This window comes from Chiloscyllium plagiosum, unplaced genomic scaffold (assembly GCF_037043375.1).
Source record: "Chiloscyllium plagiosum isolate Xiang-an unplaced genomic scaffold, Cpla_swu_hap1 HiC_scaffold_6, whole genome shotgun sequence".
Lineage (NCBI taxonomy): Eukaryota > Metazoa > Chordata > Chondrichthyes > Orectolobiformes > Hemiscylliidae > Chiloscyllium > Chiloscyllium plagiosum.
Genome location: NW_028270144.1, coordinates 102,897,641 through 102,914,333, shown reverse-complemented (window position 1 = coordinate 102,914,333; position 16,693 = coordinate 102,897,641). Strand labels below are relative to the sequence as shown.

At 40.1% G+C, this 16,693-nt stretch overlaps 1 long non-coding RNA gene across 1 annotated transcript in view; it reads right to left on the bottom strand.

Moving 5' to 3' along the window:
* LOC122550823 (uncharacterized) overlaps window positions 1–15,247 on the bottom strand; it is a 146,273-nt gene extending 131,026 nt beyond the window's left edge. Inside the window, exon 1 of the long non-coding RNA XR_015757368.1 lies at window positions 15,091–15,247. This is a non-coding gene — a long non-coding RNA (uncharacterized LOC122550823). The remainder of the gene's footprint in view (window positions 1–15,090) is intronic.
* Window positions 15,248–16,693: the final 1,446 nt, after the last annotated feature.

The following is a 16,693-nucleotide window of genomic DNA, read 5'->3' as shown; positions in this document are numbered from 1 at the left end:
ACCATCCTGTTCCTTGCTGCACCACAGACAGAGCTAACCACAATCCTGTTCCCTGCTACACCACAGACAGTGCTAACCACAATCCTGTTCCCTGCTACACCACAGACAGTGCTAACCACAATCCTGTTCCTTGCTGCACCACAGACAGAGCTAACCACCATCCTGTTCCTTGCTGCATCACAGACAGTACTAACCACCATCCTGTTCCCTCCTGCACCATAAACAGTGCTCACCACCTGAGAGTGTCCTAGTTTTTTCTGCATACAGGTAATGCTAACCAATGTCCCTGTTCCCATCCTGTGCCACCGACTGTCTCACCATCCATCACCATTCCCTGAACTCACTCTTACTGCACCCCTTCTCTGGTCTCAGGTTCTGGAATCCCTGATGCCTGTGTGGATGATCTGGAAAGGGTCAGTATATAATTGTACATATTGGAAGGGCAATTTGAGGCTTTCCATGCTTTTAAGTGTGTGAACACTGTAAGGGGGCTGAGGGAGGGAGATAACACTGGTCAAGGAAGGGGGTGAACAATAGTGAGTGAGAGGGCTGTGACTAATGTCAACAGGGTGAGGGAGGTTATCTCTTTAAAACTATGCAAGATAATAAAATATGGACAAACATTAAAGACCATGTCTTCAGTTCATAACTAGAAAAAGGTGCACAACTGTGCTGCTGGTTTTATCTGACAGTTCGCTTCCTGATTGTTTTCCTGTGCTGCAATTGACATCAGAAGATGTAAAGGTTCTGGCGTAAAATAGCAACCTTGTAGATTAGATTACTTAGCATCGATGCACCCTTTTGGGCACTAACTGCAGGATCTGGATCCATTTTCCACATGACAGTCTGTACCTATTACAAGTGATAATATTGTGGCATTAAGAGGTGTTTTTATTCCTGGTTTTGAGTAAGAAGAAAGGTTGAGACAGAGGTGTTGGAAGGTCTGCTCCAAAACCAATAAACAGCTTGTGAGGGCTTGTGTTTTTTTTAAAGTTGGAACAATAGAAGCAGTCTGGATGGGTGGGGTCAATCTCCCACAGAACCAGGCTTTTTAGTTTTGCTTTCAGTAGTTGTTGGGTTGTGAAAGCTGCTACATGTCTCCCTGTTTACTACAGCTAGAACATGGGATTCTCTTCATGCAGCTTGAATTGCATGTGCGACAATCTGTTTTACTGACTTTGCTTTTGCCAAGGATGTGCTAATAGAATGTTATTATATTGAGACAGTCAATGAGTGTTTTTTTAAGTATTTTTTTAGAGTTACAGCTAAGCCAATTCTTTTACTTTTATTTGGTCTGTATTTTAACTGCAGTGTATGTATAATGTGTGTGCTTTAGACTTGGTAGTCTGACCATGAAATTACATTCGGAACACACTGCCTGGCGCTTGCCTTAACATAAGAAAAACATAGGGTCTAGGCTATCTCCTTGACATGTTTTGAGGGGTTTGGCCTTGTCCATAACAAATTGAGGGCTCTTGTCGGGATCAAAGTCTCTACTTCCAGGTTGGAATTATTTAGGATCATTGGTCTTAAAGTGAATGGTGAGTGCTGTTTTTTTTTTTAAATTTTAGGTAGTATGCTTGGTCGGTTTAAATAGGGTGTGTCATATATAATAATGGCTCTTTCAGGCACTAAGAGTTTCTTGGGGGTGAAAAAGAAGTCACTTTGGACATTTTACAGAAAGTGTGCAAGGCAGAACCTTCAGAATTGTCAAACAAATTGAACTTGGAATAGTCTGTATCTGTGAGGGGAAACAATGGCTCAGAAATTGCCAGAAATATACTTGGAATCCTTGGAAACGGCTAAACTTCAATTGCAAATGAAGTGTCTTGAATTAGTGGCAAGAGAAAAGGAAATGAAGTAATTTGAATTATTATTAAAAGCAGAGGGAAAAGGAAAGAACGGCTCTGATAGAAAGGTACCTATCAACTAAGACATGCAGGATCTTCAGCCAACAACATGTGCTTGTTTCAGTGGCACCTGCTAGATTATTGGTATTAGTCCTTTGATAAAAATGTACAATATCTATTATTAACATTGGGGGATTTGAATTGTTAAAATAGAGACAGATGGGTTTTGGCTTCCTTCTGTGAAGATACGTTTTAATATTTTAAAAGTAAAGTTAATTTGGAGAAATGACCCAGAAACATTATTTCTAACAAAGCATGTGACTAAGCAAGCAAAACAGAAAATTTGAATCCTTTTCTGAAGAAGGATCACTAATCTTGAAACATTAACTCGGCTTGCTTCCCATAGATGCTGCCTGACCTGCTGGGTTTCTCCAGCAATTTCTGCTTTTCTTTCAAATCTCCAGCATCTGCAGATCTTGGCTTGATTTAATAAGTACTTCATCAGATATCTGTGGTGTTAATCAATTAAGTATTTACACTGCTGAGTTAATGATAAACAGACAAATGAATGATCCTGGGATGCTGGTAGATTTTTTGAGTTAGGTTCATGCTTGCTGAATCTTCAGGCTTTTTCAATTCAGAAGAGCAGCTTCATTTCAGCAGCAGGGCAGTTTGTTATTTTTATGGAATTTGCGAAGAGTTTCTTGACCTTTCTTGGCTGTCAGAAGTGAAAAGCATTTGCAAGCCTTCAAAATGAAAGGAGCTTCAGGCCCAGTGGATATAGTCAGTTAAGTAAGAAATTAAAGGGTTAAAATAGGTGTAATATTTTTCTGGGATTGAATATGTGAAAAGGTTGTTGCTGAAAAACAAAAGTTGAATCTATATTTAACTTAGGTTAAGATCAATCCATATTGACTTATGCAGCCAGTGGATTCAAAATGCTAACTCTGCTTTCTCTCCACAGATGCTGCTAGACCTGCTTAGTTTCTCCAGCAATTTCTCTTTTGGTTTCAGATCTTCAGCATCTGCAGCTCTTTGTTTTATTATATATATATATATACACACACACATAAAATAGCTTTGTTTGTTTTTCTTCCTTTTGTGAATAAACTTACATCATTATGTTAAAAGAGTATTGGTAGCCTTGTATGAATAAATTCAGTGACTATTGCAATGACTATTAAACTGTAAAAAGTGAACTTCTAATCAATGATGGCAGGTTTCACTTGGGATCTGACTCGTTCAATATCCCCATTAGCTGGGATCATAACACTATCAACTAAATCTTGCCAATAAAACTACCTAAATCACAGAAAAGATTTACAAGGATGTTGCCAGGGTTGGACGATTTGAGCTACAGGGAGAGGCTGAACAGGCTAGGGCTGTTTTCCCTGGAGCATCGGAGGCTGAGGGGTGACCTTATAGAGGTTTACAAAATTATGAAGGGCACGGATAGGGTAAATAGACAAAGTCTTTTCCCTGGGGTGGGGGAGTCCAGAACTAGACGGCATAGGTTTAAGGTGAGAGGGGAAAGATATAAAAGAAACCTAAGGGGCAACTTTTTCACACAGAGGGTGGTGTGTATATGGAAAGAACTGCCAGAGGAAGTGGTGGAGGCTGGTACAATTGCAGCATTTAAAAGGCATCTGAATGGACATATGAATAGGAAGGGCTTAGTGGGATATGGGTATATGAATAGGGAGGGTTTGGAGGGATATGGGCTGGGTGCTGGCAGCTGGGACTAGATTGGGTTGGGATATCTGGTCGGCATGGACGGGTTGGACCAAAGGGTCTGTTTCCATGCTGTACATCTCTATGACTCTATGACTCTATAAACATATGGATATAAAAATTTGATGTAACCAACAAATGCTGTCCTTACCCATATCCCACGAAAGAATATTTTGTTAAAAGTGTTTGTACTATCACATTGCATCTTGTCACAAGTCCCTTCAAAACCTTTAATATGTAACTGGATCTTCAAGTTTATACTGAAATGGAGCGGGAACAGGAAACAGAGAGAAAGAGGAAAGTTATAATTTAGTTCCATTCCAATTATTTCATCCTGCCTACTTTTCAGCGCATATCATTTGTTCTCACAATGTTAATAATATAAAAACAACATGGAGAAGGCTCAGTGTTCTTAAAATAAAGTTTGAGATTGCATTTAATTTTATGCATGAACTCTGCTTATTACTGTACTATGGGAGTGGATTCCCATTGGTGGGGAATTGTGTCCCCTGGCCATTTTTTAATCTGGCATCAGAATCAAATGGGCTAATACTAAGATTCCCTTATCCCTGAGAATTACAAGTGATAAACAAATAGCATTCCACTGAGGACATTGATAATATGCTGAGGTTAACCATGTTTCTGCTGTTACACAGTACTGTCCTTCTTTAGTCTCAACAAATTGTATGGTGCTCTGGAACACTTAGCAGAGATTTTCTTCTGCATTCTGATCTAACAGGAGACACTGAAACTGATTGTTGCCTATCCATCCTGGTTATGGTTCAATTCCTTATCTTCATGGGATGAAGGCGTTGCCGGCTCGACAGCATTTATCGCCCATCACTAATTGCTCAGAGAGCAGTTAAGAGTCAACCACATTGCCTTAGGTCTGGAGTCACATGTAGTACAAATCAGGTAAGGATGGCTGTTTTCTTCCCTAAAGGATATTAATGAACGAGATGGATTTTTACAATTGACAATGGATTCATTGTCATCATTAAACGTAATTCCAGTCTTTTTTTAAAAATTGAATTCAAATTCTACTATCTTCAGTGGCGAGATTCAAACCTGGGTCCCCAGAACACTACCTGGTCTCTGGATTAACAGTCCAGCAATCATACACTAGGCTATCGCCTCCCTCTAAACTGCCCTGTCCCTGCCCCTGTCAGCTATACCACTGTCTCTGCTTCAAGTTTATTACATGCACACACTATAGTGGAAATGATTGGATTTCCCTTCCATTTTTCTGCTTTCTGATTGTCATAGTGAAACTTGCAAAGCCTATCACACTGGATCTCAGCAACTGGGGATAGACTTTCATGATGCTGGCCTCCTACACAAACGTAGGAGCAGGTCACTCAGTCCCTCCTGTTGGTTCAATCTGGTTCAATAAAATCAAAACCGATCAGATTACTCCATGTTGCTCCCTACCTCTGATATATTTTCATTCCCTTGTTTATCAAGAATCAATCAACCTCTGCTCTGTACCTACCACCTTTTGTGGAAGAGAGTACCAAAGATTTAAGTCCTTTTGAGAGAAAAATATTCATCTTTGACTTAAATGGGTGACTGCTTATTTTCAAACAGTGACCCCGCGTTCCTAATTCTCCCACAAGAAGCAACATCCTTTCCACAATCATTCTTGTGAAGATCCCTTAGGATCCCATGTACTGATCAAGTTGTCTCTTACCCCAGTGGATACTAGCCAATCTGTCCAATCTCTCCTCATAAGACAACCCATCAATTCCACTTACTCCTGTACAGCTTTTCTGCCCAAGACAACCCATCCATTTCAGTTATTATTACCACATTAATTCCTGATTAGATTAGATTCCCTACAGTGTGAAAACAGGCCCTTTGGCCTAACCAGTCCACACTGACCCAGACCCATTTCCCTCTGACTAATGCACTTAACACTATGGGTAATTTAACATGGCCAATTCACCTAACCTGCACATCATTGGACTGTGGGAGGAAATTGGAGCACCCGGAGAAAACTCACGCAGACACAGGCAGAAGGGCTTTTGCCCGAAATGTCGATTTTCCTGCTCCTTGGATGCCTCCTGACTTGCTGTGCTTTTCCAGTACCACTCTAATCTTGACTATTACCACATTAATACCGAGTCTTCATTTATATCTGTTCCCTACTACCATGTGCAATCTCTATACCTTGCAATGTTTGTGCCCTCACCAACTTTTCCACTTGCTCCTCTTTCCCTTTTTGTCAAAAGAATAAATTCATCAAATGCCAACATTCTTCAGTTCCGAAGGAGAGTCATAATGGATTTGAAACATTAGCGCTGTTTCTTTCTCCACTGATCATCCAAGATCTGTTGAGTTTCTCCAGCATTTTGTTTTCATTCCAGGTATTCATCTTCTTTGAACTGTTTTCAGTGCATTTACATTATTCATTAAATAAGGTTAGCAATTTGTACACAGTACTCCAGATGTGGCTCAATGATGCCCATATAACTGAAGCATAAACTTCCTATTTCTGCATTCAAATCCCCTCACAATAAGCCACAATATTCTATCAGCTTTCCTAATTACTTGCTGCATACCTTCATACTAATTAGGTATGATTTATGTATTTTCGGAATGTTACTTACCTCAAAAGTGAAAAGTGTTCTAAGTTACTGTGTAGTTCAACTGTCATCTCCATATTTTCCATCATTAATTTCCCAGACTCACTTGCTAATAAGACCAATGCTTGCTTTGTTATTTCTTTCTCTTTATAAAATATCTATGGAAACTCTATTTTCTGTTTTTATATTTCTCGCTAGATATTTCTTGTGCTTTTTTTTCACGTCCTAATCTGTTATTAATTCTCTGCAGTTTTTTAACGTTCTATCTAATATCTGACTTTCCACTGTTTTTGCACAATTATATGCTTCTTCGTTAAGTTTAAAACTGACTTCAGCTTTTTTTAGTTAACCACAGATAGGGGGCTCTCCCATTGGAATTTTTGAACAGTACCTGTTCTGTATGTTCTTAAATATCCCCTTAAATGTCTGCCACTGATCTATCTCTTAAGCTATTTTGCCCATTCACTTCAGTTAGATTTGCTTTCATCCCCTCATAATTGCCGTTAGTTACGTTGCAAATAAAAGTCTCAGTTGGACTCTTCTCTCCCTCAAACTGAATGTAAACTTCAATCATAATATGATTGTTGCTACCTATTGCTGCCTTTACTATAAAGTAGTTAATTAATCCTATCTGCTTGCCAAATCTAGTTTACTGTAATTTGCTCTCTGGTTAGCTCTGAACCACGCTGTTGGAGGAAACTATTCCAAAAAAAAACATTCCATGAACTTCTCATCTTGTTTTTCCTGTCTATATGTAAATTAAAATCCCTTACAATTTTTGCCACACCTTTCTGACAAGCTCCCATTATTTCTTCCTTTATATTCCATCTGACTATGTGGTTACTGTTAGGAGGCCTGTATACCACTCCCACAAGTGAATTCTTGCCTTTATTATTTCGGGTCTGTACTCAAACTGATTCTACATAGAGTCATAGAGTCATAGAGATGTACAGCATGGAAACAGACCCTTCGGTCCAAACTGTCCATGCCGACCAGATATCCCAATCCAATCTTGTTCCACCTGCCAGCACCCAGCCCATATCCCTCCAAACCCTCCCTATTCATATACCCATCCAAATGCCTCTTAAATGTTGCAATTGTACCGGCCTCCACCACATCCTCTGGCAGCTCATTCCGTAAACGTACCACCTCTGTGTGAAAAAGTTGCCCCTTAGGTCTCTTTTATATCTTTCCCCTCTCACCCTAAACCTATGCCGTCTAGTTCTGGACTCCCCAACCCCAGGGAAAAGACTTTGCCTATTTATCCTATCCATGCCCCTCATAATTTTGTAAATCTCTATAAGGTCACCCCTCAGCCTCCGACGCTCTAGGGAAAACAGCCCAAGCCTGTTCAGCCTCTCCCTGTAGCTCAGATCCTCCAACCCTGGCAACATCCTTGTAAATCTTTCCTGAACCCTTTCAAGTTTCACAACATCTTTCCATCCTAGCTTCCTGAGCTTAGATCATTTTTCTCTATTGTGCGAATATCATCATTAATAAACAGAGCCACACACACACCCCTTCCTTGTTTCCTATCCTCCCTAAATAACGTGCACCCTTTAATATTCAGCTCCGAACCTGTCTTTTTGCACCCTTGTCTATATTGCAATGGCTGCTGGATGATATTTATTTCTGTCTGTGCTTTAACTTCATCTGTTTTGTTTCTACTGTGTCACACATTCATATAGAGGCTTTAGCTTTGTCCTTTTTACTACTTCTGTACCCTCTTGCACTAACTATTGATTTGTTCTTAGACTTGTACACTCTACTTCCTGTCACAGTCTGAACAGCATTTCCCATATTTTCTCTTTATAATTACCCACTTTTCTCTCTTGCCTTGCCTTGCCTCTGCTCTTTAATTTATCACATCTTCCAAATTTGATCCAATGACCCCATTATTTAGTTTTAAACTCTACTTCTCTGCGAATGAGATTCACTAAAGCACCAACCACAGCACAGCTCAGGCTTAGATGGTTCAAATGTTACAGCCTTGATTTTCCCCAGTACTGCTACAGTGCCACACAATGTGCAACCCACTTCTAAAACACCAGTCTTTGAACCATACATCAATTTCTCTCATCTTACTTGCCCCTTGCCAGTTTGTATGTGGTTCAAACAGTTGTAAAGATTATTACCTCTGAGGTTCGGCTGTTTAATTTGGTGTTTAGCTCTGTATATTGACTATTTCCTCTTTCCTTGTTCTGCCTTTGTTGTTGATATCTACGTGAACCACAACAACTGGATTTCCCTTTCCGACCATAGCTGCCTCTCTAGCCCTGAGCAGATATCCCAAATCCTGGCTCGGGGAAGGCAACAAAGCCTTCAGGACTCTTGCTCTTTGCTGCAGAGTACAATGTTAATATCCCTCATGGTGTTGTCCTTCTTATCACTATGTTTCTGTTTGCTCCCCCCACTTAAACAGCTTCCTGTATAAGAAGAGGGTTTTGTATCTCTCATCTCCTGACATTCTGGTCACTGCGACTTCTTTGTTGAAGACTCTGTTCTTTGCCAAAGCCTTTGGTCATTCCTGATCTACATTCTTGGTCCTTACTTAATGTTTGGCAACCAAGGTCCAATCTTTGCTCACAGGTCCATCACTGGCATGTAAAACTAGAGATTAGCAAACAGGGTGTCGCAGCTTACTTTTTAATTATTCAGACTCTCAGGTGTTAAAGTGGCCTCATCCATGATAAAGTGGGTGTAAGACTTCTGTTTCTTACTTAAGGGAGAGACACAGAATGTCAGATTCTAAAATTATACCACATGAAGTTCAATGTACAAAAACTCAACACATTTGTATTAAACTCTTGTAAAATTACTATTTTGCATGCGGTGTTGAACTATTAGTTACAGGCTAGCTTCGAAGGGACTGACTGGGGAATCATGTATACCTGTCGATGTTTTAAGCATTTGTGTGTTAATCTTCCAAGAGTATAATTTTAAGGCTATAATTTTCAAGTAAAATTTGAAGCTTTCAGGCAAACATGAAAAGATTTGCACTTGCAGTCTCCTTCTTTAAAGCTCAAAGCCTGCTTTTACCTTCAATGCTTAATCCAGGAAAATAGGTCAGGTGTGGAGTGGATGCAAAGAAATGGGAAAAAGTCCCAACCTGCCATCTCAACACTACAAAATATACTTTTCGGTCTCTTATTCTCCCCCTCCTGTTCTGACAGAAATGACTAATGTTTGATTATAATTTCCAAGTGTTCTACTCAACCAATGGTTATTTCAATGGTCAATTTTGACATGTAAATGTGGATCACAGGACTGAAGTTGTAACTTCCCTAACACCAGCCTGCCAGTCTAACTGAACTTAGTGGAAACTAGAGACTTCTAATATTAGTGGTTCAATGTTACACAAGACAATGCATTCATCCATTGGGCTTAGCAAGTTTCCATACCCTCCAACACCCAATCCCTCCCTCACCTCTGACCAAATTTTGAAAGTTTGAACGGGACATAATTGTTGTCCCAGGCAAAATGACAATCCAACAATTCCTAAAATACACTTTAATGTAATGAGCAGCAATCAATATCTTGAAAACCTGAAGATACTTCTGTTCCTTCCAAACTGCAAAGTGTGAAATTGGGACAGAGTGTTTTCAGCACAGTAAATGTTCTGAGAAAACTTCATCATACTGTTGATTCATTTGGACCAAATTAGACACAACTTTGGTGGTACTGAAGTGAAACGTCAAGCCTTTCAGATTTCCAGCATCAGAGCTCAGGCCTTTTTTGAACGAGTCGTGTCGTAATTAAATAAGAATCTGAAAAAATACATTTCTAGGAGTTAAGAAGCTTTAAAAGGTGGGCACTTTGTTTTGTTGAATTGCTTAGACTTTCAGGGATTAAAATGGTGTCACCCATGCAAAAGTAGACAAAAGACTTTTGTTTTCATGCTTAAGGAAAAGGCGCCAACTATTTGGGCTGAATAGTCTCTGTGCTGTTACATTCTATATTTTCATGAAGAGACATCAGCTTTAAAATTATTCCATACAAATCTTAATGCAGAAAAATTAATATACATGGGTTGAAATTTTGAAAATATTATTTTAGTAGAGGTCTTAAGCTATTAGTTAATGGCTTGGCATCTCCATTAAAATCGCAGCCTAAGGATAAAACATAGTTTAGTTAAGTGTTTATAGGGTTAATTTTTTAATAGTATAGTTTCAAGGCTGCAATTTTCAGTAAAACATGATGCTTTAAAACCAACATGAAAAGGCTGGACAAATGCTTTTTGAAAATAGTGTATTTTAAAAATACTAAAGGATGTATCATAACAAAGGTTGCCACAAAACTTCCTCAAATTTTACAGAATTTGTAAACAGTGTACTCATGAGTCATAGACATAATTGTCCCTTAAATGGACAGAGTGCATAATGACACTAAACACGCAGTCTGAGAAGATGAAATATAGATATCTGATAGGATTGCTTTGGAAAACCAGTCTGCATATACAGTACAATGATTCATGTAACTCCAAATTTGGAAAAATCAATTTACTTTTAGAACTGAGGGTTCTAGCAATTCTATTCCTTTGGCTACAGAATTTCTGGATGGGGAGAGAAGAAAAAAGTTTATTTGGATCAAACCCTAATTTTGAAACAGATTTCGGACTTCCCCATCCTGTTTCCTCAATTCCTGGATCTGCTGTGCGACTTCTTGAGACTTTGGTCTTTCCTTCTGTCTTTCATCTTTCTCTCTCTTATTCTGCATAGCAGTTTCTTGTAAAACCAGTCGAAGGGATTAACTGTATTGTATTGCAGGAATAACAACAGAGATTTGCAAGCATGTTGGTGAGGTACGTTTAAGGCACAAAACTGAAAATGCTGGAAAACTCAGAAGGTCTGGCAGCATCTATGGAGGGAAATCAGCATTACCATTTTGTGTCTGGTGACCTTCTTCAAAACTGCTCAGGAAATCTTAGCTCGAGGAGGGGGAGGTAAATATAAGGATTTATTAGATAGAACATCAGTTGAGAATATTACTAAAGAGAACTGATACAAATGTGTGTTGCTGCTTAACGGATATCATTCCATTTTTGAAAGACTAATGATCTCATATGCCATTCAAGCAGGAGGTCATAATCAGGTTTAGGGTAAGCGTGAGCTATGGGCTCAGATTTGGTGTGTATGGGTAACAAGGCTGAGTATTGGAGAAGTGGCTGTTTTGCTAAAAACCATGGGACACTGGCACTGGTACTGGGGAAGAGCTGTTGCTCTGTTGGGTCATCACACTGGAATCAGTATCCTGGTGAATTCTACAACCGAGGGTGTAAAAAAGACTCTAAATTAAATCGGTGTTGAGAGTGTGGAAGAGGGCTCATGTGAGGGGAGATTTTAAAGGGAAAGAATGAGGCAATGGTACAGGTATAGAAATGCAGGTAATGATAACCGGAGGATGACTGGAAGGGACAAAGTGCACAAGGATGAACATGCGCCAGTAAATAAGACCAGAGTGTGGAAAAAAAAAGATAAAATTGAAAGCCCTTTATCTGAATGCATGAAGTATTTGCATCAGCATAGATGAATTGATAGCACAAATAAAAATAAGTTAATATTATACGATGACCATTACGAAGGCATGGTTGCAAATTTGTGGCCAATTTTTATTATTTGACAGGGGCCTGGAAGAAGGATAAAGTTATTTAAGAGTGAGATTGGTATAGAAAGAAAAATGATCTTGGTTCAGAGGACCAAAATTAAAATCAGTCTTGATGGAGATGAGAAATGGCAGAGATAAGAAACCATTGGTGGAGTATTCATATGCCCCGTGACAGGAGCTACACTGTAGGATTCAGTATAAATGAAACACTAATAGAAGCTTGTAAGAAAGGTACCATAGCAATAATGGAGACCCTTATATAGATGAATGAATCAAACTGGCAAAAATAACTGGAGGATGTTGTTCTTAGAGTGTACTTGAAACAGATTTGTGGAACAGCATTCTCTTGAACCATATGAACAGAAGAATCAGGATCAGGAGTAAGCCATTCAGCTCCTCAAGCCTGCTCCCCATTCTATAATGTCATGGCTGATCTGAATATAACCTCAAATTTACCTTCCCATTAATCCCTGACCAGCCAGGAAACCGGCAACTTTAGACTTGGTAATAATGGAATGAGACAGGATTAATTAATGACCCTAAGATTCAGATAAGATCCCAGAGATTGAAAATTAACAAATTTTACTACTTTATTGAAAAGAGGGAGGCAGAAAACAGGAAACTACAGGCCAATAAACTTAACATCTGTCATAGGGAAAATGTTAGAAGGCATTATTAATGGGGCGGCACAGTGGCTCAGGGGAAGCACAGTGGCTCAGTAGTTAGCACTGCTGCCTCACAGCATCAGCGACCTGGGTTCGATTCCCACGTCAGGCGACTGTCTGTGTCGGTTTCCTCCCACAATCCAAAGAATGTGAATTGACCATGCTAAATTGCCAAGTCAAGGGTAAGTTTAGGGTAGGGCTGAAACGTCGATTCTCCTGTTCCCTGGATGCTGCCTGACCTGCTGCGCTTTTCCAGCAACACATTTTCAGCTCTGATCTCCAGCATCTGCAGACCTCACTTTCTCCTCATAAGTTTAGGGTGGGGGAATGGATCTGGGTGGGTTAGTCTTCAGAGGGTTGGTGTGGACTTGTTGAGCCAAAGGGCCTGTTTCCATGCAGCAGGGAATCTCATATCGAGTTATAACATGGCACTTGGATAACTTTGAAGTAATCAGGTAGAGTCAGCAATAGTTTTACGAGAGAAAGATCTGTTGAAGTTCTTTGAGGAAATAACATGTTGTGAACAAAGGGGAATGATGGGTGAATTGTTCTTAGATTCCTAGTATTGATAAAGTATCACATGAGAAAGGATGTATGAGGATTAATTTAACCAAAATTATAAGCACCTTCTGATGAAAATGAAATTGTGAAAAGAGAGACTGTTCAATGTGACTAATGATTTATGAAAAAAGTTAGAGTAAAAGAAAACAGAATTAATTAATGGAGAGCAGAAAAATTGATGGATTTGTCAGGTTCCAATTAAATGATAATCAAGAACTAATTTTATATTCAATATTACTACTTTTTTGTTTTTATATTGTCTTCCACGTGGTCAAATACCAATAATGTTTAAATGAAACAGGTTTTTTTTCTTCATTTTGTGGTAGCTATGACATCATTTTGTTTGAGTTCATCTTCACCCATGGCTAAGTTGTTGACTTTGTTTTGTTACAAAGGAAATCTGCCATCCTTACCTGGTCCGGCCTATATGTGACTCCAAATGTGGTTGGCTCTTAACTGCCCTTTGGGTAATTAGGGATAGGCGATAAATGTTGCCGTAATCGATGATCCCGTGAATGAATTTTTAAAATATTTATTTCTTTTACTTACTTCAACCTTTAATTTCATTGCATGGAAATACTGGAAGGGAGGGAAGGATTAAGTAAAAATCAAAAGAACTGCAGACGCTGTAAATCAGAGTCAAAAACAGAAACTTATATTCAACCTTGTTCTGAGGTTAACCCTAAATGTTAATTCTGTTTTCTCTTCACAGATGCTACCAGACCTGCTGAACTTTTTCAGCAATTTTTGTTTTTTTGTCAGGGAAAGATTAGACTTGTCTTTCAGTGTCAAGTGATGTGGTAGACTGCTTTAAGCCGTCGAAGGTGTCCTGACCGGGGACTAGAACTGTAGTATTCACAGAGTGGATTGCCTACTGATTGGCGCTGAAATTTGTGACAGAAAATTCGAGGAACTTTCTAACGTTTTACAGCCACGCAGAGCCTGCCGCTGCAGAACAGCCGCAATCTCTCAGCCTCGTGGTTCATTCGGAAGAAAGTGAGTTGGGGAGCTCAAATTCACACATCAATCACTTATTTCACACAGTACATCAGCAGATACTCGTGACATGATAGTTCGAAATGATAGGAGTGCATAAAAATTGAGTGCAGTTGTGACTTGGAAATACACTGGGAGTGCTTGTTTTGTAAGTTGGCTTCAGACCATGTTACATAACATCGCTGCTCCTCTGCCAAACTGCACTTGGGCAAATGGAAGCCAGCGTGATCCTGGCCTTACATTCTGATGTGGGGTTACTGCCGGGTATTGGTGCTGGTTTCCTTCACAGCCTGACGCACTTCTCATCTTCCTTTACATAAAAAAAAGGAAACAGCAATATCGAAGCTAATTCTCAGTCGCCAACAGGAGGAGAGGGAGCAAACAAAAAAAAAATTAAAAAGGGGTTTCAACCACCCCAGTGACCAACAGGGTAAAGAAAAGGGTAGAAGTTTACAGGACATGGTCATGGGGTCTTTACTTCTGGTTTTGCAATGCGTGGAGGAGAGTGGTGAAAATATAAATGACGCTGTGATTCTCCATTCACTGACTTAAATCCAACTACATACCGCGTTGTTATTATCAGAGCCGAGCAAGGGGCAGAGGTAACGAGCTGTGCCCCTATTCACGATGGGCTGTGCCCTCTGTTAATCCTCAACGCGGGCTGTTTACCCTATGGGACTTCCTGCAGCATGTGTTCACAGACAGTGCGTATTGCTACAGGAACTCTGCCTTTCATGCTGTTGTCGGCGCGTCTGTGTGTGTGTGTGATCAGGGATGGGGGGAGATATTGCTGGCAAACCCCTGAGAATCTTTGCTAAGGTTGCCGATTCCCCACCTGAGACATTAAACACGAACCTCTCCTCAAGCACAGCGGCAGGATGCATTTAACAGGTAACCTCATTTCCAGCAGAGTTCTGTCAATGTCAAACCCGGAGAGACAAAACAAACACATTTTAAACAAAAAAAAACAGACTTGACAATCTACGGTGTGGGGGTGGAGGGCGTGAATACCACACACACACAATTCAGGTTACAATTTCACACAGTGATACACTGAATTTCTACCTTATAATTGTACCAGCTGATTAATTATGTTACCTGGACACTTAGCGACATGGGTATAAATAAACAGAGCTGCAGAATACCCAGGGAGCTAATTTCATCCAGGCATGCCCAAACTGGCATTCTTCACTTCAGGGTGCCATACGACACACAGCTATGCTTACTCCCCTGATGCACTTGAGTCTGAAGCTGTTGTTCAGTTGCCGGAGTGCCACCAGCTTTCACATCAGCTAGGGCTGCTCCTCAGATCCTGTGTGACGATGACCATGCCACTTTTCAATAGGATGGGCCAATCACTCTCTGCTCTGCATTTAGCAGGGCAGTCAAACAAGAAATATTTCAATCGTAAGAAGGATAGGACACAGGGTAGGTGTCGGAGCTTAGTAAAATGCAAGTGCTGTATAGGCAATTTGATTTAGGGAAATGCAGTCTGTTCAGGTTTTTAAAGGCAGGGAGAAAGAAACCCATGCTTCAGTTCTCTCGAATGATTCCCAGTAACAGGTCGACTAGAGTGTAACCAAATGGACGATCATCATGCAATGTTCATTGTAAAGACAATGTAAAGGTTATGCTGGTGACTCACTCCATTGAATCAATTCTGTAAATGTCAGCACATGCTCCAATATTATTGGGTCAGATAAGAGCAAGCATTTTAGGGTTGGCATATGCATAGGCAATGATAGCAATAAAATTCCTTTGAAACACAGTTGCAGCAGCTTTTCACTATTTCACTCTCTTGCACTCCCCTTAAATGCCCAATGATGGCTGATAACCTTCAGTTGCTTGCAAAGAGTTTTTATTTATGGTAAAATAGTGAACATCAGCAGGCTATTTGATTGTTGAAACATATCCTATTTCTGTTCTCACCCCCGTATCCAGTAGAAATCACTCAACAGCAATCAGTGGCAGAAACCATGCTCTTATTTCCCTTCCGATATCCAGGGAATAACTGGACCAACATCTTGCTTCAGATCAGCAAATCCCAGATCCACAGTCTCTAATCCTTAGAAGATCAAGGGCAGCAAATGCATATAAACACCTGTAAGTTCCCCTCCTAGTTCCACATCATCCTCTACTCAGAACAGTACTGTGTCTAGAAGTCAGAAGTCTAGAACTGTCTTCCATCGAAATATTGAGGATTTGCCCACACCACATCAACTGCAACATTTCAAGCAGCCAGCTCACCACCAGGGGGACAAGGCTGGTAAGTATAAAATTATGGGGGCATAGACTGGGTAGACAGAAGAAACCTTTCCCCTTGGTGGCGGGATCATTGACTAGAGGGTGTATATTTAAGGTAAGGGGCAGGAGATGATGTGAGGAAAAAATCTTTCACCCAAATGGTAGTGGGATTCTGAACTCACTGCCTGTAAGGGTGTGAGAGACAGAAACCCTTACAACAATTAGGAAGTATTTAGATGTGCATTTGTGATCCCAAGGCCTACAATGTTCCAGGCCAAGTGCTGGAAAATGGCTTTAGAATAGTTAGGTGGTTGTTTTTGATGAGCACAGACTCAATGGGCCAAAGGGCCTTTTCCAGTCTGTACATCTTGACAATTCTCTGACCACCTTTTCAAGGGCAAATAGGGGATAAGCAATACATCCTCTCCATGCTAATGAAACCTTCATCCCATGAACA